This window comes from Chinchilla lanigera, unplaced genomic scaffold (assembly GCF_000276665.1).
Source record: "Chinchilla lanigera isolate Chin_1 unplaced genomic scaffold, ChiLan1.0 scaffold00022, whole genome shotgun sequence".
NCBI lineage: Eukaryota > Metazoa > Chordata > Mammalia > Rodentia > Chinchillidae > Chinchilla > Chinchilla lanigera.
In genome coordinates this window covers 16817714-16838752 of record NW_004955423.1, presented here as the reverse complement: position 1 = coordinate 16838752, position 21039 = coordinate 16817714, and the positions used below count along the sequence as shown (strand labels likewise).

Below are 21039 nucleotides of genomic sequence, written 5' to 3'. Positions count from 1 at the left end.
TAACAAGCTGGTCAAAGCACGTTCTTAGTAAGTGGAGGAGGTGGGATTCTGATCCTGGGGTGGGTGCAGAGGCTGGCTCATAGCAATTCAACAGATGGCTCCTGTAGTTCCTAAAGGTGGGAGGCTTGTAAAATCTTGACAACTTAGTGAAAATATTTATGGGGTCATTTTATTGGAAAGTAAGCAGTGTAGTGGGGAGCTTCTAAGTCTTTGCTTTACTATCAGCCTTGGGTTGACACCCGCATCTGCCGGTGACAAGACACAGAACCTTGGGCAAAACATGGGTCAAAGTCATCACCGTGTAAGGTGGGGATATCACAGGCTGAGCAATGCCTTGCTGGCCTGCTGAATAGTTCCTCCTTTTCATAAATGTGCAGTGCAGCTGCACTCCCACGGGCCAATTAACTTCTCTCGCCTAGGACTCTGAAGCCAGGAGACAGAGCCCACTGACACTGAGGCACTTTTATGTGGGTTAGTCTGGACAGCAGGACCACAGCATCGAGGGGGCTGCCCCTGCATCCTTGCAACCTGGGCGGGAAGGTTAGGGCAACTCCAGTATCTTAAAAGGTACTTTATCCCTCTCTTCCTCTTGGTGTTTTTGCTGCTGCTGCTGCTGCTGCTGCTGCTGCTGCTGCTCTTCTTCTCCTTTTCCTTCTCCTTCCTCTTCCATTTTTAACTTTAGCCAGGCAGGATCAGCCCCTCTTGATAACAGTTACCTTAATTACTGAAGGAGGCAATCGTGGCTACCTCACTGGTTATAGGATTAAAGAAGTTAAAGTACAAAGCACTTAGCCTAGTGCCTGTCAGTAAGTAAGTACTTGGTAGTTAGTAGCTTTTACTAACATCTAATAATAGCTCTTAATATTTACTTAGTGCTTTGTAGTATAAACTACACACTCCTGAGTGGTGGGCTTGTTTCCTTCAGGACTGGATGGAAGTAGTATCCACATTTTACTTAAGAAGAAATGGTGGTGTTCGGGAGTTTGTCCTGAGTAAGGAACTCTACCAAGGCCCTCTGCTGCCTGGCTCGGGTTCTCTCCCCTGTGCCAGGCTCCTGTGTGGTTGGAGCAGGGTGTGAGTCGTGACTGAGAGGGAGACAACTTTCTTTCCCCAGTTTCACAGACAAAAGTAGAGGTGGGAAAGCACAGGCACTTTCCAGGGGACGGAGAGTAGAGTTAAAGGTCATGGCTGTGAAGTTAAGGTGGCTTAGGATAGTGACTGGGCCTAGAGTCCTTTTCTGAATGCCACTGGAGCCATGGGCAGCCCCAGGAGTCAGTCAGTTCCCAGCTCCACCTGTCTGAGTCATTACACATTGATGACACAGTTTTATTTGTGCATTTTGCACATAGATTCTGTCCTGGGCTTAAAGGTGAAGGGATCAGTGAGGCCCATGATAGGTCTGCCTTTCAAAAGCTTATAATACATAGGAGAAACCACATTCCCAGAGATATAGTATCTATAGCAAGTGTTTTGGGAATGCAGTAATTTTCAGAATACTTTTTATATGTCAAGGGCTACGCACATGCTTTACATAGATCAATGAATGTAATTTCCCCATCAACCCCACAAAGGAAGTATTGTTATTACTCCTATTTCGTGGAAAGGGATTGGAGGCACAGCTGTGCTGTACCGCTCCCCCGCCTGCCCTGTTAAGGATGAGGATCTGACGTGCGGTTCCTCCTGTGACAGTTTTGTGAAACTTCCAGAGGAAGCATTATGTGAACTGGCAGTAAAGGATGGGTCCCACGGATGGAAGGGAAGGAGTGTTTCAAGTGGAGAAGCAATGTGAGTTAAAACAGAAATGGATGGAAATATGCACTGTATCTAGGGAATAACTGATCGTTCTTGGGGTTGAAGAGTGGCAGGAAATGGTTGGTGACTGAGCGGGAAGGTTAAAGCCGAGGCAGTTGACTGGAGCGCTGAGAGGGTTGGAGGCAGGGACCGAGTGCTGAGGTATGTTGCCAGCAGAGGTTTGCGCAGCAGTGTCGGGGCTGGCTGGGGCACATGTCTGAATTGTTGGAGGCCTGGGACTTCTAGACAGCTATGCAGTACTTAGTGAGGCCATGCAGCTGCTTCTGAATGTGACAGGGGCTGTACCCATTCTGGGTGCTTCTGAGGGGTTGGCCCTTCACAGAATGAAGAAAGAAGGGTCATAGGGTCACTAGAGCCAGTGATATGACAGGAAACACCCGCTTTGTTACTAGCAGTGAGCTGTTTATTACTGTCTATGCCAAGGCAAGAGGCTTGCTCTAGGGAGTAAGCCACTATACTACTTCTTTCATTGAGGAAATGGTGTGTGAACACACGTATGCATGAGCACGTGCACACACACATACATGTGCACAGTCTATGAAAGCCAGCAGTGTGCTTAAGGAGCAAGTTGATTTAGAGGCTAGTGCAAACCCCCGCCCCTTTGCAGCCTGATAACCATCCACAAGCTTTACTGGTCCACAGTCACACTTCCAGTTCTGCTATGGAATCATTGCATTTTATTTGTCTCCATGTGAGTCACATCCTTCAGATACCTTTTACTCTATACAGTATGTCAGCTTGGCGTATGGAAAACATTGTTTTAAAGTTTTAACATTTGAAGAGTTCTCTTTTCATTCTCTGGGCAAGCCACTTCTGGAAGGATTCATCTTCTAATTTTTAATTGGGAGCCTTACACAACCACTTACCCTTGATTAATAATTAGGAACCCTTTCGATACAGGTGGGCTAGTGATCTTTCCTGAATCCTGAAGGACTAGCCGCCCATTTGTAGGAAAACAGTCGGAACCTGAGACCGTATGCTAAATGAAATAAATGAGGCACAGAAAGTTAAGTATCACATAGTTTTTTCTAATATGAGGGAAAAAATGTAAATAATTTAAAGAGCAAAATAAAAGCGATGGCAGCAAACTAGAAAGTAAACTCTGGAGATTGGAAGGAGATCTAGGCAAGGAGTTGAGGAAGAGAAAAGAGAGAGGAAAAACGATGAAGATGTGCTATACACATAAACCAGTTCACCAAGCTGAATGTAATTGTTATGTATCACAAATATGCTTAATGAAAGAGCTGGTTGCCTTTCAGACATCAGGTTTTTTTCCACCTCAAATCTTGGGCAACAACAATTCCTTCTCCAAGGTTCTCAGAAGTGACAGCACACTGGAGAAGGAATAGAAGTAATGACTTTTTTATCACTTGAGTGTAAAGTGTAAGTTGGATTGTCACTCTGCAGTCATGCTATGAAAGGGCTTCAAACATCAGTAAAGTGGCTGGACTCACAAACCTTCAAGATTCTTTGTAACTCAGAGATTCTTTAATTTGTCCAAGGTCAAAGAATTCATGAGCAAGCAGTCAGGTGGGGCCAGCACCCAGGTTTACAGCCCCTATGCCTTACTGTTCTCTGCTTGCTTTTTCAGCACCATCCTCAGTCCTCGGGGTTAGAGCTACCAGAACATAGGGCAGGTTGCCTAGAGGCTGGAACAGACGCTGTGAACGTTCATTTAATGGAGGAACCTTTGTAGGTTTTTCTCTCTGCTCCTGACCACAGCCTAAGGATTTCTTTGCATCCAGTATTGAGATCTAAACTTAAACTGCAGATGGGCTGATGCTCAAATGTGCATGCTGGGAAGATAATTCCCAATCCCCCAGAGAAAGAGGTGTCAGATCCAATTTTACCGAGGTGCTGATCTGTAATTTGGCTCTTACAACTCTGGCTTGCCCCAGCAATGAGCCACATAATTTGCCTTGAAGGGCCACCCTTGCTTTGGACTCAGTCTGAAAATATTTCCATGTAACCCATCACCTAATGCACGCTTTCTGCATTTCTATTGATCGGTTTTTTCCTAGATGCTATTTAATTCTAATGGTGTCCATTAATGTTTCAGTTAAATATTATAAGGCTTTGGTTAAAAAAATTCTCTGTAGATCAGGGTTGGTAAGAAAAACTTACTGGAAATTGACATTGATCATTGCCAATTGCCCACATACAACACTCAGACTAGGGAGTACGGCCAGGGGAAAAATTTTTTTAAAAAGTGTGCTCCCAAGTCTTCCAAAAGTCATTGTGAGCATGTAGTTCCCAAACTTATGACTCACCCCAGTGGCTTTGCTGTTTACCAGCCATGGGAGTGGTCTTGCTACTTGGTGTCTTTATTTCCCCACTATGAAGTAGAGCTAATAAATCCACACCAGGAGTGATTGTGAGAACCATAGGATAACCCATGCAGATGGTTGGCCTGTGCCTGGCACATGGCAGGCACTCAGTGAGTGCTTAATTTCAGTCTGTTGCATGCCCAGTGTCTGTAGTAGCCAGGTGAACCTCTTGCACCATACAAAGCCATTCTATCCCTGCTTCAATATCTTTGTCTATAAGCAGGAGGGTCTAACTAATAGTTAGCAAGGAGGAGTTGTTGTGGGGCACACCTGGCTGGAGTTTTGCCTTGTGTGCTTTGGGATATGGATACATTAATTAACTTCTGTAAGCCTCAGTATCTTCACTTCAAATAATGGGAGAAGTACTTAGTTTGTCCTACTGAAGATTAAATAAGATAAGGCTTGTGAATATGCAGCCATGCTTGTTACAAGCCAACTTACTGGGCTCCTGTCATGTGTTAGCTCTGGAGGCAGAGTGGTACAGAACAGAACAGTTCCTGCAACAGTGGAATAGGCAGGCCAATGGATGTATAAGTATGAACAGTAAATGATGACAAATAGTTATGGAGCAGAAGAGTGGTGCGTGTTACGGGAACACTGAGCAGGAGTGCCCAGCATAGAACTCCACAGCGGACGTGGTCTTGAAGGTGGTGTCGAGCACAGAGGAGATAACTGGATCCAGGTCTGGACAAGGTGTTGCCCAGCAGGGGCAACAGCAAGGGATTAGACCCAGAGGCAGGAGCGCATGTGCCGAGTTCTGAAGAGCTGAGAGGAGTCTAGCAGAAGACTTCTCAGTGCTACTTATTATTCTTAATTCTTTCCTTGGGCCACAAAGCCGTAAGCCGTCACTTAGGTGCCTTCTTTACTTCTCATTGTTTTTTCTCTTTAATGAAGCCTTCTTTGATGACGTCAAAACTGATTCCCGTCTACTGTTTAGGCCTATAGTGTTTTAGTCTAGGCTCCACATTACAACACTTCATTCTATGCTTTTAAAACTTGTTATCCAAGTCTTAGGTATGTTTATAGCATCATAGAATGGCTGCAAAGTTCTTTGAAGGAAAGAACCCTGGCCTCACCTCTTCTGAGTCTCCAGAGAGATTTGCACAGCCCTGAATCCAGTGATCAATAAGTACATAATGTTTGGTGCTTGCAATAGATCACTTCCCCAAAGCCTCCTAGGGAACTCTAGGAGGTGGGAGGATGCACCCTTGGGATCCAGATGAGATCTCAAGACCTCGCCAGTTTCTCTGTGTGTGTGTTCTTGGATAAGTTACTTTTTTTGAGCCTCACTTTCCTCGGATGAAAATTCAAGACAGTACCATACCCGACAAACTGTAAGACTCAGTTTATTCCTTCATATTTTAACATCTTTAAAGGTTGAATGTGTCTTGCAGTGAATAGCAAGAGTTTCATTAGTAGTATTTTTTCTTTCCTTGGGGTACATACAATAACGTACTTCTTACACCCAGTGGCATTTTAGACTTGATGAAATACAATAACCTTTATATTTCAGGATTGCTGTGAATATTCAAGCCAATGTACTCAATTCATCTGTCCAGAGCTCATTTACCTCATGTTGCCATAACAGTTAAAAGGTAGTTGCTGACTATAAAAACGAGTCCCATGACCAGGACAAGCTTGTAAACTGCCAAAGTTAAAAACTGTTAAGATGCTCGCTTAGTATAGTGTGCCAGAGCCCAAAGCCTCCCTCCCGTAGCTTTAGTCCCTCCCACTGTCCTTTGCCAGTTTCACATATTGTTGAGGTTTGTGGCATAATGTTGAAGTTGTTAGGGTCTTGGAGAAACTCTCACCCTCCTATCCAGCACAGCAATAAGAGCAGATGGAGAACCGAAATGTCACCATTTCTAGGTTGCAGTGTGTGGCTTCTATCTGTGGGTAAGTGGGTTTCCTGGTGCTGTGCCCCAGACTCACCCATCTGCATTCACTGGTACGCTAATTGGCTGATGTTGTGGCAGTGCTGACAGCAAATGTGGCTGTAGGGGGCAACCTGCTCCAAGGAGGAGCGGGGCTACTTGTGACACACAGCTCAGATAGGTCACTCTCCAGGCCAAAGAGTGTGTGACCACCCAACTAAAGGAAACTTGTGAAGCAAGGTGACATCCGGTATAGAGTACTCTTAACAGATGGTGGCTGTTAAAGGAGATTATAACAGTGGCATAAGAAAGAAGAATAATTCTGAGTTTGAAAATATCTGTTTCTATTTTGTGTGCCTTTCATGTAGTCCTTTGAGAGCATTTCTTTGTTTAGGGCTCCTGAGCTTCGGTTCCATATTGGCTAGGTTTTCTGAGCCCCATGATCATTTGATTTGTTATGCAATTCTCAATTCAGATGGATTAAAAAATTAATCCATCGGCGCTGTTTACACAACAGTATTCAAACTGTATAATTACATCAAGCCCATAGTAATTGGGCATTGCCTACTCAGGAATTTGCTATTGTAACTTCAAAAATAATAGGAGTAAAAAATTAGGAAGGAGAAATTAAAATGTTAGTCAATGCCGAGGCTGGTTTTGTGTCACCGCAACAAAAATATGTTTGATTTAAAAAATGTGGACATCAATCCCCAACCCTTTTTTTTTTGTCCAGAAAGTAGTAATAAATTGTGTTGCTGGAGAGAGGGAACAAAAAGTTTTAAAAAGAAATTATTTAAAAAATCTACATAAAGCTTTGGGTTCTGTAAAACCCTGTTTATTACTGGCTTATTTATCTGTTTGCTGGCCAGGAATCTGGCATAGAAAGAGAGATCTGTGGTTCTGAGAACAAGCCACGAGTGTGGTTTGCACTGCACATAATTTAGCTGTGTTCTTCTATCAGAGAAGCTAGTTTAATTTACAAATGGAGTTTTGATACACTCCAGGCTGTGACTAAGTATGGGGGGGTGTATAGCTGAAAGCAGACAAACCACAGTGGCTCATTTCCTTTTATTGATCTGAGCATAGAGCTTTGCTGCTGCATGTTAGAAATTAAAATCCTCGACTCACAGAATAGTCTAGTGCGATCTGGAGAGATGGAGGGATGTTGCCGTGGTCTCTCAGGGGTAAATGATATGAATTTTTAACATTCCCTAAGAACAGTTTACATGGTTTTAAGTGTTCCAAGGCAATAAGATGCACAGCATTTCTTGCAGTACAGCAAATAGACAAATATTTTGGGAAAAGTAGGAAGACAGAACTGTAGGGATGCATTTTCATGAATTTTGTATTTCTTCGGTTCATTCTTTTTCTTTTTTTTGTTTTGTCTTTTTGAGACAGAGTCTCGCCATGCAGTTCGGGCTGGTCTTGAACTCACAATGATCCTCCTGCCTTAGCCTCCCAAGTGCTGGGATTACAGGTGTGCACCACCACGCCCAGCCTTTGGTTCATTCTTAATCCATTATTTGTTGAGGTTAGTGTGTGTGTGCATGTGTGTGTGTGTGTGTGTGTGTGTGTATATGTGTGTCTGTGTGTTTTGGGTAATGTTATCCCAAATAATACCATCTAGAGGCAGGCTACAATTCAGACTTACAAACTCTGCCTGCTTGCAAGTGACAGCTTCTATCTCTTCCCCTCGCTTGGAATTTCTTTAGTGGAGCTATTATGATCTTGTTGCTTTTAGTGTTGTGTATTAAATTTTAAATTTTAAAAATAGCTATTCTAAGCAATTATAGAATGTTCTGGTTAACTTAGAAGCTAGTACAGAAGTCCTAAAAGACACAAAAAATCACAAAGGAGGAAAAACCCAGAGTTAATCATTCTTCTCACTTTTGCAAATATCTTTCTAGTATTTTATTTATTTTTATACATATATGATAAAATTATATATGATATAATCATGTATATGATTTTTTTCACTTACCACAAGCTACGAAGATAAATATTTTTCTGTAATATGCTATTTAATAGTACCTGCATATTCCATTAGAGGGGAGTTCCATTGTTTATATAATAATCTGCACTTCTTGGATATTTATATTTCTGATTTTTTTATACAAATAACATTTTTTTCTTGGTACCAGGAATCAAACTCAAGACCTTGTGCTTGCCAGGCAGGAACTGTGCCACTGAGCTACATCCCCAGCTATTGCAAATAACATTTTAAACACTTGCACCCATTCATCTTTATGCACATTTTTTATCAGAGTACTTCCTTTATACAGTTCTTAGTAGTCAGTGGTCAGTGTTGTACTGAAAAATTATTTCAAGACTGGACATGTATAATCAGAGTGTCTCCAAAGAGACTAATCAGTTTATGCCATCTCTGGAAGAGGTTTTGGGGAGTGCTTTTTTTTAGACTCCTTTACACTGCATAATCTCATTGTATTTACCATTTTAGCCCTTTGGATAGGATCTGTCTTCATATTTTTATTTATAATTTTTTCACCTTTTGAGGCTAAGTGTTGCAGAGCTATTATTTTAGAGGAGCACAGAGAACATGACCTCTTGTTTCATCCATATCTTGGCTTCGTCCATTTGCTTTGAATCCCCTGAAGTCAGCTGTCATTAAGATAGAACTTTGGGGATGGCCTGGACCATGGTGGAAACTCAGTTGGGAAAAAATGAAATTAAGACAATGTGAAGGTGCCCTATCCTTAGCAGAGAAGTACCAGAAGATGAGAGAGAAGTACAAAATAGGGAAAAGAAATCACAGCTTTTCTTCAGAGAAAAGAAAAGACTCCTAAGTCAATGCTTTGCCATGAAAAGGAGGAAGAGATCTTTCTTTCTCGTAAGCTCCACTCTGCTTTGGCCATTCTTGCAGAACTTAGGCCAGGCCAGATATGCTCTACTTGGGCTACATATGGGTAAAATGTGCACTCCTTTAAGAATGAATGCTCTAATCATAGTGTTAGTGTTGCTATTTCAGAAACATAGTCTGTAAGCTACTAATTTTGGGAACATAAGTTACTGGTCATTTGGGGAACTACATACTCTTTTATTTTTCTAAATTAAACATTAACCAAGGCAATCTGAGCTTTGCCCTTTTTTTTTTTTTTCTTTTGGGTAACTTGATGCTTCAATTATAAATAATGGTTATTTAATGTCTGTTAATTCTTTCACAGTTTAGGGTGAATTCTAATTAGCTATCTCCCTAAGATGTGTGGTTTGTGGCTTGAAAGGTTTTCTAATATCCTCACTCCCTAGAGCTAATGACTCCAAACCAAGAAAGACTGACACAGAGCTTCATCTTCTGCAGATGCTCCAGAGAACACCCATGCCCTCTTGCAGGCTTGCTGCTGGATAAGGACCAGAGCCCGCCACCCACCTGTCTCAGGGTTGCTGCTGGTTAGCTATTGTGCTGTCAGGGTTTAGTTTGACTTATGATACATTTCTGGAACACCACAGTCACTTTTTTATTAAAAATATTTGGCTAGTCATTTCTCCTTGTGCCTTAAAGAGTTTAAATGTGGTTTCATGGGTATTTGTCTTCTCGATCCTCAGGGAAACAGCTCTAATCCTAAGTCATGGTAAAAACCGATTGAGAGAACCACTAATGAAAGAGTTTTGCCTACCACTTCTCATTCATAGCAGGCTATCTTCATTGACTGGTCACCCATCAGCATTGCTATGTGAGGATTAAACATGACTTTCTGGAACAACATAACAGTTACCTAGGTGTAATGCACGAACCAGGTTTAATTGTGAAGTGAACTCATCAGAGAAGTTAGTCCTAATTTTTTCCTATGTAAGAATAAAACTTCAATAATATCTTTAAAGAATAGAAATCTCCAGGTACCGAAATGTCCTGCTTAGGAATTACATGGTTTAGAATGGGATGGTACTGTCTAATGGGAATGGAATTCCAGTTTTGCAAGGTGAGCAGGGTTCTGGAGGTAGAAGGCGGTGATGGTTGCCCAGTGACATGAATGTATTTAACACCACTGAGCTGTACACTTAAAAATGGTTAAGATGGTAACTTTTGTATTCTGAGTATTTACCACAAATTTATAAAAACAAAAACAAAAACTCTTCTCTTTGGGAGAGCTTCTTTAGCCCGAGCTTTGACTGAGTGCATATAGGATATTACATGTAATTGTACGTTTACTAGGTGCCTGGCTGGAGACCAGCTCTCATCAGGAAGCTATGATTTCATGGGACTGAGAAGATAAAATACATTTTAGACTCAGAACCGGTTTGAGAAAGAGCTGAACACTTCTTTATGCTGTTGTACGGTCCTGTGATCTATTCTTCTCCAAAGTATACAGAGAGACAAACAATTTGGATCTCAATTAATTGGGTACTAATTTATCTTGATATCTAATTTAGGCTCTATCTTACAAGATCAGCTACCTAGCCTAGTATTTAATTTTAACTGATTTCATATGTAACTGTACAGGAGAAAATGGGCTGAAGTGCTGTTTTCTTCCCATGCCTGCTTTCTCCCTGTAAATATTTTTGAAGGTCAGCTCTGGCACAGAGGAGAATTAATATTGAAATGCATTTAATAAATAAGCTGTCAGATGATTCCCTCAGATACTGTAAGCAGCAGAAAGTCTCCTTTCCTTTCCTTTCAGGTCCTTATGTATGGAGTCTCCACTGGCGTCTCCTCACGGGCACTAAGTAATCATTTCTAGCCCAGCCTTTGCTCTACTGATTTCATCACTCTTGAGTGACGGAGCCATTTTCTCGCAGAATGCAGTCCCTCCCTGGGAAAGAGGGAGCAGAAACAGTCATCTAGCTGTAGAACTGTTGGAGAATAAAAAGAAAATGATGGATTTAGAAGCCAGGGTCTGCACAGACTAGCCCTGTATCCCCAGTAGTCTGAGCAGAGAGCAGGATTTTGGTCTTTCCTTTGAACTGTCATGGCTATTTAATGTGAAGCCTATGGAGTATCATGAGGCTATGATTTTGAACTCAGCGCCCTTCATAGGCTCTGCCTTGAGGCATAAACACAAGAAGATTAAACATTAATTAAAGAAACTAAACTACACAGGAGAATAAACAGTGTAAAGAAGTAGAAAAATATATGGCTTCCCCACCAGGGAAAGCCATTTGAGAAAGAGAGGTCTTGTACTGGATGTTGGAGATGGATGTAACAGGGCTTCACTCGACCCAAGGGTAGGAGTCATTTCTCAGGAAAATGTTCTGTCTTTGAGTCCTGGAAGAAAAATTTGAAAAATTCAGCCAATGTTGAACCAGCTCGGGAGCCCTAATGGTACAGTGAGAAAGGAAGCAACCACACTCAAGTTGCAAGTCATAGCCGTCCTTGCCCAGACGTGAGGCCTTTGGACCTGAATGAATTTCTTGCCTCTTTGTGGCTTTAATTTATTACATCAAATTAGGCCTGATAGGTTTCCTTCGGGTTACTTCTCAGCCAGTGGCCTCCTTTCCTAAGGTAAAACTCCTTGAGGTCATTCTCGCCTGCTTTCTGTTTGTACCCCTCACATACACATGTAACAAATTCTTCACAATATAATCACAAGCCCTGGATTTCCACTACCTTTAGTTTTACCATCCTGGTCTGAGCTACCACCATTGCTGCTTGTATGATTTCTCGTTCTCCTCGCTGGTCCACCAACTTTTGCATCTATTCTTTAAATCTTTCACAACATGTTAATCATCCTGATCCTTTCACAGCACAACTCAGGTCCTTTGCATCTTTACTCAGAACTTTTGTGTCTCGGATCCCAAGCCAAAGACTCTCCCATGTCCTACAAAGCCCATGGTGAGATGATGTCCTCATCCTTACCTCTGACCCGTTTGTCCTGCATTCCTCTGCTGTAGCCAGAATTTCCTCCTTACTTTTTCTCCTTTGGCCAAGTTTGCTCTTTCCTCTGGCCTGCTTCCCTTGTTTTCTCTGCCTAAAGAATTTTTAAAAATTACTTATTTATATAGTTCTCTCACTTTTCTTCCAGTGTGACCAATTTTCTTATTAGAGAATCATTTCAAGCCTAGCTTGTAAAAAACTGGAATCCCTCCTCTGTTAGTTTCACATTTTATTTTTTGTTTTGCTCTTTTTTGTCATTATACATTTTATCACATGATCATTTGGTTTATTTTATTGTTTTGTTATTTATAAAGTGCTAAGAGCCACACTCATGCAAGTTCATTGAGCCCAGGGGCTGGATTTTATTCGTTATAGCTCCCCAGTATCCAGAAAAGTATCTAACGTATAGTAGGTGTTCAGAGAGTATTTGTTGAATACATGTGTTGTTAGTAACTCTGGGGTTTAAATTTGCCTTTGCTGTGTATCAGTTGCATGATGGTAGACAAGTTGCTTCTCAGAGTTAAAGTTTTCTCATTTAAAAAATAAAGATAATTTCTATTTTATATATTAAAAATACAGTAACTATTATTATTGTTGTTATTGTTAGTACTGACTGAGCTTTAAGCCTAAATTTATGCAGGCATGGGTGGTTTTCCTAGGAGTGGACTCCAGAAGCTGGCTCCTCTAATCCAGTGTGGCTTTTCTGGAAGCAAAGTTCTAGTTGCTTATATTTTACTTCTACAAAAGTGTGGGCAACCTGCTAATGGCTCTTTGTTCTGCTTGAATGATCTTCAACTCATTATGGGCTTCCACAGTGTAAATTTTCCCATTATTTTTAAGCAAGTCACTAAAGTTAAATAGAACTGTAGAATAGGGAGTATTCTATTCTCTCAGTGGCATAGGATTAGTTATGATATTCTTTGTCTTCTTGTGTTTAGTCAATGTGCTCTATTTTATGTACCGTTCAAGTGTTAGGGAAGTAATAGCCACATGGGTTAGCAGGTTTTTCTTTACATTAGCATAAAAATACAGTTAGTACTCTATTCTGTAAAGAACACACATGTAGGATGTTTGCTTATTAACCAGGGTTAGTGTTAGGCACACACTTATAATGTTAATAATTGTTACCTATTAATATTGTAAATTTAGTCCAAATATTTTAAATGTCTCTTCTTCTAATTCTGAATGTTAAGATTAGAATTTAGAATTGAGTACAAGTATGTATAAATCATTTTGAACAGATAAAGTGAATGCAAATCAGAGACCAGCTGGAGGCAGATTTGCATGATTATTTTAATGCTATGGCAGGACACGAACACTCAGAAATTTGAATTAGAATGCCTATTTCTTATGCCTGGAAGGGTCACTGAATCTCTCATTTGATGTGGCCAATATCACCCTACGTTAGCAGCAAACCCTGCTGATAAAAAATTGAGAGTCCAGTATCAAACTTACTCTATTTGTTTTCTCTGTACCCAGGGTTTGAAGACTGAATGAAATAAGCATTTACACTATAGGGAGCTCTAGTCATCATTTACATTATTGGTGTTCTCTAGAAATTGTTCCATGGCTTTCAAAAGGTAAATCATGCCATCTGATTATCAGCAATCACTTGTCCAATCAAAACCCAAATGCGGAATGTCTACTGTGCGCTCTCCAGCTACCCTGAAAAGAAAATAACAGACTAAGACCAAGGTCATTTTCTTTTGGAGATGAGTCTAGACTTAGTCTTCTCTGCACCATGAAACTAATATCTGACTGATTGAGTTTATTGCATGATCATTTCTCACGCACGTGCTAGATCTTTTAGTGCTAGTTGTAAAACTGTTCATAATGGTGACTTTACAAGAGTTGCTTTCCTTTTTGGAGATATAATTATCTCTCTGCTTTTAGATTACCCTCTTGCACTTAAAATATGTGTGGCGGGGTACAGTTTATGCAGGTGCATACGTGTGAGTGTAGTATATATTGGTCTTCTGCAATTGGTTTCATTTTAGGTACTGAAATGAATTGCTGATTAAAAATAAGTTTGATAGTCATATAAACTGGAGATGATTCTAGTTTAAAAGAGTAGGTATTTCTTAAAATTAATAAATAAGGCTTTCACACCACATAAAGTGCTTTTTTTGAGGAATAGAAAATTGATATATTGGTTGATCCTTCAGTCTGGTATGGTATTTGAAGAACATAAAGTTGTAACATAGATTTTCATTTTAATGAGCGTGTTGTAATACCCTCATAAGTTTTTTCACTTCTCATTATTTTTTATAACCTATGAATTACCTAAAACAACTTTAGTCATTTGAATTTTGACTTACCACTTATTTTACTATGTGCAAAATTGTCATTTGAGAAATAGAGTATGTATTTATGGCTGTGGTGTCTAAGGCTAGGCGTCAGGACTGTTATGGAGTTTGCAGATGCCGCTGTGTAGAACGCAGTTCTTTTGGGGGCGTCTGTTCAGTGAAGAATAGAAAGGAATGACAATGAAGGAGTGGTTGTTGCAAATCTTGTGCTAACAGAATGAGAATCTAGGAGCTTTTCACTCTTTGTGGACTCATCTAGAGAAGATGTTGTATAATTTTAACCACATTTCTCCATTTATTTCATTCTTTGGTATGTCATTACATTATTATCTACTTAAAATTGTCTACATTACAAAACCTCACCTCTTACTGTCCTCTTTTTTTTTTTGGTTTTCTTCTGGTACCGGGAATCGAACTCACAACCTCCCGCTTGCCAGGCAGGCGCTGTGCTGCTGAGCTAAATCCTCAGCCCTATTGTCCTCTTTTTTGTTGTTGATGTCTGCATTTGACTTTAGAAGCGGCTTTTTGGTGGCGGCGGTGAAACAATGTCGTACAATCAGCTCTCCCTATCTGTGAGTTCTGCATCCATTGATTCCACCAACTGTGAAGCCAAAATGTTTTTTTAAATGGGTCTATATTGAACATGCACTAACAATATGTTCTTGTGTTTTGACAACAAATCAAGACAGCTGTTTACATACTATTTATATTGTGTTTGTTATTATTAACATCATCTGGAGATGATTTTAAATATATGGGAGGAGGTGCATAGGTTATATACAAATAATACATCATTTTATATACGAACTTTGAGCATTCCTGAGTTTTATTGTCTGTGTGAGGTCCTGGAACCAATTTCCGGTTACTGTATCCACCTGTGCATACTCAGGGATAACTTCATGCATGAATATATGTGTGTGTATATATATATATATATATTCATACATGTTATTGAAATATATATTAAATATCTTGTTGAAGGCACATGTTTTATATATATGTTTGGATGGGAAAAGTAATGACTACATATGTACATATATGTTATTGAATATATTATATAGATTATGAAACTTCAGTTCATGGCAATATGTACACACGTGTACACATATATGTGGTATTACTTATACTTTCATGTAAAACACCTACTGATTTATGTATTACTTTCTTGTTTTTGCCACTTTTCTCTCTGTGTACCCATTCAAGTAACTTACCTTAATAATTACTTATGTATACTCTTCTATAATTGTCTTGTTTTTAGAGTTTTTTGGTAGTGGTTAACTTTCTGATCACGCCTTTTGTGAACCAAAGGTATCTCCAACAGAGGTATGCGTTCTGCTCAGGGTAGGTAAGTGAGCTCATCCTAGTCACCAAATCTGAGTGAAGAAACGTACAGACATCCTAGAGGAGTCTAAATCTTTAAAAACTGCCCAGGAATAAAAACGGAAGTAACAGTCAACATTGACTTTTTTAGAATGGTCACGAGGAGCAAACCATAGTGAGGACCACTGGTAGGAACTGACACAGTTAGGGACAGGCTTGGAGTCAGGCGCCCTCTAGAGGAGGTGGGTGGCTGACCAACGCATGCGCTATCGTACAGAGTAGACTGCTGGTCTGAGTGTGGGGGGCGCCTTTGACACAATAGTCAGTAAGGAACATCCTTGCGTTCTGAACTGACTAATTTGGAGTTAAGTGTTTCACAGGTGAATATTTGCTCTTACCCCCCCCCCCCCCACTGTCGTACTGAACATGGCCGTCTGTGTTTCTGTCTTTGATGAGGAATAATAGTGATTGTGGTCTTGAGAACAACAGGTACTTAGTGACCACCCATGACCTCTTCTGTGCTGAGTGCTTTAAAGGCCGCACCTCTTTTAATGCTCCCTGTGAACTCCAAACCACTACCTCCAGTTTACAGATGAGGAAACCGAGGATCTGAGAGGAAAAGCAACTTGCCCAAGGTTACAGGGAGTGTCAAAGCTGAGACCCAAATCAGGAGTGCACAACTTCTTACTCCAAGCCAGTGTTGTTCTCTGCTTCTGACTTTTTGAATACATTCCAAAGTATGTTCACTGTGCTTTTCCTGTGTATCAAAGGCGCTCTGGGCAGCACGGAGGAGTCCAGGGTGACCAGGACAGGGAAAAGCTGACAAACTTGTGGGGGAGATGACACCGATGCTGTCTAATGTCACTGAACTGAATGTCTCTAGAATGGAAGCTCCATGCAGCAAGAGCTTTTCTTTGTTTTATTCTGAAGCACATTTTTGGGAAAAAGTAGGTAGATACTCAGGAAATATATCAAAAATGTGTGTATGAACATATCATGGATTCTTGAAGGAAGAAAAGCATGGTTTGCTTTGCCCATAGTTATTTGTGTGTTTGCTCTGAGCCCTGCACCTTGTTCGTGATCCCTACCTGGATGGCTTTGCCCACAGCTCTGGGCTCGCTCTGCTGCCCTTAGCATTCCTTCCGCAGGACCTTTGTGGAGCACATACCATGTTCCAGGCATTGTGTTGGCACTAGGGTCATAGAGATGGACCAGAGCAGACATGGTCCCGGCCCTTAAGGAGAAATACTCTCATACTCTGTTCTCCTTCAGGCTTTCCTGATTCAAGCAGGCCCTTATTCTGACACAGGACCCTCTTCCTTTGCTGTCCTGTGCCTTCATATCATTAGGACAGTTGTTCTCACGTGTCTGAGTGGCAGCGAGGCCCACACATCCCCAGTCTGACTTGACCAGGTGCCACACTTGCAAGTTTCTCTATAAAGACCTTCTGCCGTTGATTTTAACTCCACTTCCTTATTCATTTGGATTGTCCTAGGGAGAAAGAAGCCTCCAGGTCACAATACACACGTTGACCACTGGGGAGAGAAAGGACAACACAGGTGCCTCCCCCATGAGCCAAGCAGTATTCTGAAGGCTTTTCTTGTTTTATTTAATTCTCTCTGCGATCCTGATAGGAAAGAGGAATGTGTGTGTGTGTGTGTGTGTGTGTGTTTCCTTGGTGAGATCCTGGAAGATAAGTGGGTGTCAAGCTCAGAGGGCTAGTCAGTGATAGAGCTGGGCTAGGGAAATCAAAGAGGTCTCTGTCTTAGCCACTTTCTTGTCCTTGTGACAAGATACCCAACAACCAAAGAAGCAGAGGTTTACTTTGGCTCACATTTTCAATCCATGCTTAACTGCCTCTGAGGTGGAGACAAGATTGTAGGGCAGCATGTTAAAAAGGGCCCCGGCAGAGGGCAACTGCTCATCCTGTGGCATCTGGAAAGCAGAGCAGGAGCAGAAGAGCCAGGGATAAGAATGTACACTTCAATGTCACATCCCTTGTGTCCCCAACCAGGCCTCCCCTCCCAAGAGCACATTCAGCTATGAGGACTGCTCCACTGTACGTGTAGCCCTTGATCCAGTCACCTTCCCACGCCCCATCTGAACCCTTCAGCCATTGGGGGCTGTTCCAACCTAAATTGCAATAGTCTCCCAGCAAACACACTAATCTGGGAGTAAGAGTTTTCTTAAGGCCATGAGAAAGGACCAAAGAGGGAGGGAGAGTGAGCTGCCTGGTGGTGCCTATTTATATCCATGCCCTGGAAATTGTACATGTAACTCATTTTGGTGGTTTTTTTGCTTTCTGCAACCTCATGGGGGGCCTTTCTCATGTTCCTCTGCAGATTTATGAGCTTGTGCATGGCACCTCCATTCTATGGTGGTCTTTAGGGTTCCCTGAGGATTCTCCTAGAGATCACAATTATTTAGGTTCTAAATTACCCTTGTCCAGTTTTAAGCAGATGAGTGTATTTCCACCCTCTAAACAATGATTCCTGAGGCTTATTGCTACAATAATATCATTTAGTTTCCAAGGAAACTGCATATCCATCCTTTCCTATCACCCCTCCCACTTCCTCAAGCCTGAGTTTTTTAAGACTCAGAATGGTGTCATTGCAACCTCTTGCTATTGTTAAAGTTTTAGTTCTGGCAGTAGTTCCTATGAAATTATAGTTTCCCTTCTGATCTTCTTCTTCATGTTTTGGATGCTTTTCTGTAGAATATCTATGCATTCTAAATGACTTTGAAATAAATTACTGCCTTGATTATAACACACAATAGATGAATGTATCATACTTCACAGTCACAGCGTCTTTAACCAAAATACCCTCCCCCCTTTTTTTTAACCTTTCTGTGGTTCTATAATTACTTACCTGACACTCCATTGTGTAGCCTGGGAATAGAGTACAGGGTAGGCTGCAGTGTATATGAATATTTTGCTCTCAGTATGTATGTGTGTGCCACTTAACTGGATAGATTCAATAACTTTGTAAACTCCTGCTAAGTAAATGTTTTAATCTGAGCATCACTTCTACAGATTATGCTACAGCTTACAAAAATATTTGTGGACATTGTATAAACCACTGAATTCAGTCAACCATGTTGAATACATCAGGCAAGGGAGCATTCTGTTACTCCAAAGTAGTCTGGAGTACTGTGTAGTCCTGTGGGAAGCCAAGGGTGTGTGCATGGTGGCTGCACGGAGTTACTAGTCATCAATAGGCAGACTCACTGCTTAGGCTGTTGAGCTGTGCTGATCAAAGCTTAACCCTGCACTCTCCCTACTTTTCACATGTGTGCACACACACGAACACACACCCATGCACGCACATACTTACACCTCTCATCTCAGGAAACGGTGGTGCAAAGCCTCGTGTTCTCTGGAAGGCCATGTGGTGGTCGGTGTCTATACAGTAACTTTTGATCACGATGTACCTCTTAGGGTTGCCTCAAGCTTCTGTGCCTCCTTAGCTTTGGATACCAAGACCTGTACTTTAGTGTTTGTTATTTTCAATTATTCTGAAAATAATTCAGAACTTGGGATCTCATTGGTCCTCAAAGGAAGCGATATGAATGAACACTCTATGGATAGATAAAGATTCAGAAATTGTTTGTGTTTTGAAGGTAAGAGTGAAAGTGATTCTACTGCCTTTGGGAGCAGAAGAGCAGTGGTGCATGTGGGATTAGACTTGTGAGGTCTGTCACAGGGTTGCTTTATGTGGGAATTGATCTTCCACTTGCCTGGTCTTTTAAGCACTTGGATCTGGCTAGTTTTTACCAGGCTCCAGGTGCTAATGGGCAGCAGAGTTGAATGTCACAAAGAGGGCACCACTCTTACTTCATTGCTCAAAGGAGAATGAGAAGAGAACTTTTCTTAAATGATCTTGGCCTTGCCAGGGTAATCCCAGGGTGAGCTCGCCTCTCTGCTGGGAGGCTACAATGGATATGCCCATCTTCATGCGGGGAGGTTCCTAAATTCTTTCCTTACAGTAACACAATATGTGTCCTTCTCTTGTTTATCCCACCACCAACCCTGTGATATGTCCACAGCTTCCAAAACTCTGGAGGACCTTTCTGCATCTTTTGTATCTACCTGTGTCTGTGGTGCCTCTGGGCTTCCTGGTGTTTTCCACTTTGGCCTTGGCAGAAGCTGAGAGGCCAGTAGACAATCCAGTGAAGTATGGATGCATTTGAGTTCACTTTACTTGTAATCTAAGACAGGTATACCCTTTGATGATTAGTGGGTAAAATGACTGATGCAAGATCAGAAGACTTCAAAAAGTAAACCCATTGGCAAAAGCCTAGAATTTGGAATGTCTTAAAGTTTAAATGGGGCTGCTAGCTTATTTGGAAAATAGGTTTGTTTCCTTCTGCTTGCTCCCTCTCCCCACTGTCCTTGAAGAAAGAAGAGAGAAAGGCTCCCATAGTGAAGTATAAACAGTGTGAGTGAAGAGCGAAAGGCCTAGATCTGCAGCACAGTCAGTGGAGACCAGGTCTATGACAGCGGGGGAAGGGTCTATATTCCAGGCTGCAGTGATTAAGCCTCATCTTGGAGGCACAAAGCAGGACCTTGAAGGCCATCAAGTGGGAACTGATGTTGTGAGAGCCTCGCCCTGAGGCTGGCTGGGAGAATGAGATTTTCCTGTCTGTCATTAGAGCCCAGTAGATTGTGAAACCCAAGAGGTCAGTGGTAGATAAAGACCACTGGATGGATATTGATTTCCTTAAGGGACACTAATGACTCTTGAGGTAGACTTTAGCAGTCCTCATTCCAAAAAGCACATTGTATCTACTTGGTAATTAATGCAATAGAAATAACGTGGTATATGACATCAGTGGCATTTCACCAATAAGGCAGTTTGTCTAGAAGTGTTCTGTAACAGGCTGACAGGACTCGGGGACTGTTTTATCGAGTAGGATTAGAGGCAGGCTCCAAGAAGGCAACGAAGGACTTTTACATGGCAGTGCAAAATTGTTAGAAAAGTGCGTGGGGACCCCAGCCTTCCAGCCTAGTTGCCTTCTGGCAGCTTTGAGATGCTTAATATTTTCTTCTTGCAGCTTTGGGATATATGACCAGATGCTGGAAGGATTGGTGTACACTATATTGAAAAATAAAACAAGACAAGCAAAACAAAATAAAACAATATTAAAAAAAAACCTAGAAGCAAACACAAATAAAATGATTTAGTGAGATATTTTCTGAGAAATTTCTGAGAAATATCAGAACTTCCCAGAAATACACAGAAATGGTTCTTGCCTATGACCCAGTAGGGCATCCAGAATTTTAGCAACCTGGGTTGATCAGATTCGCAAAACAATGGTTACATCATCTGTTAAGGAAACTTTAGTTGTTGGGTTTTTGGAGTATCTGTTTATGCACCGTGGTCTCCTCTTTGTGGCATGAAGCTTGTTATCCACCCAGCCCAAATCCTGGGACTGAAATGCTCGTTGGCATCCTTGTTATGGACATATGAGAAGATCAGGAAGGGTGTATTTTATTTATTTGATATTTATACTCCCATCCCCAGAAACCCACTTAAAAACTGATGGTTTTAGTAGCCTAAGTAGAGAAAGTG

At 41.3% G+C, this 21039-nt stretch overlaps 1 protein-coding gene and 1 long non-coding RNA gene across 6 annotated transcripts in view; one reads left to right on the top strand and one right to left on the bottom strand.

The window, feature by feature from the left end:
* St6galnac3 (ST6 (alpha-N-acetyl-neuraminyl-2,3-beta-galactosyl-1,3)-N-acetylgalactosaminide alpha-2,6-sialyltransferase 3) overlaps positions 1-21039 on the top strand; it is a 510855-nt gene that overhangs the window by 77411 nt on the left and 412405 nt on the right. The gene's annotated exons all lie outside the window — the stretch shown is intronic.
* On the bottom strand, positions 8866-14542 carry LOC102022402. 2 transcript variants are annotated; one of them, XR_001234119.1, is made up of 3 exons: positions 14510-14542; positions 11823-11934; positions 8866-11231 (listed from the first exon to the last, which is right to left on the bottom strand). It is a non-coding gene; the product is annotated as an uncharacterized LOC102022402 (long non-coding RNA). The 2 variants fall into 2 exon arrangements; XR_260973.2 differs by lacking the exon at positions 14510-14542 and adding an exon at positions 13296-13460.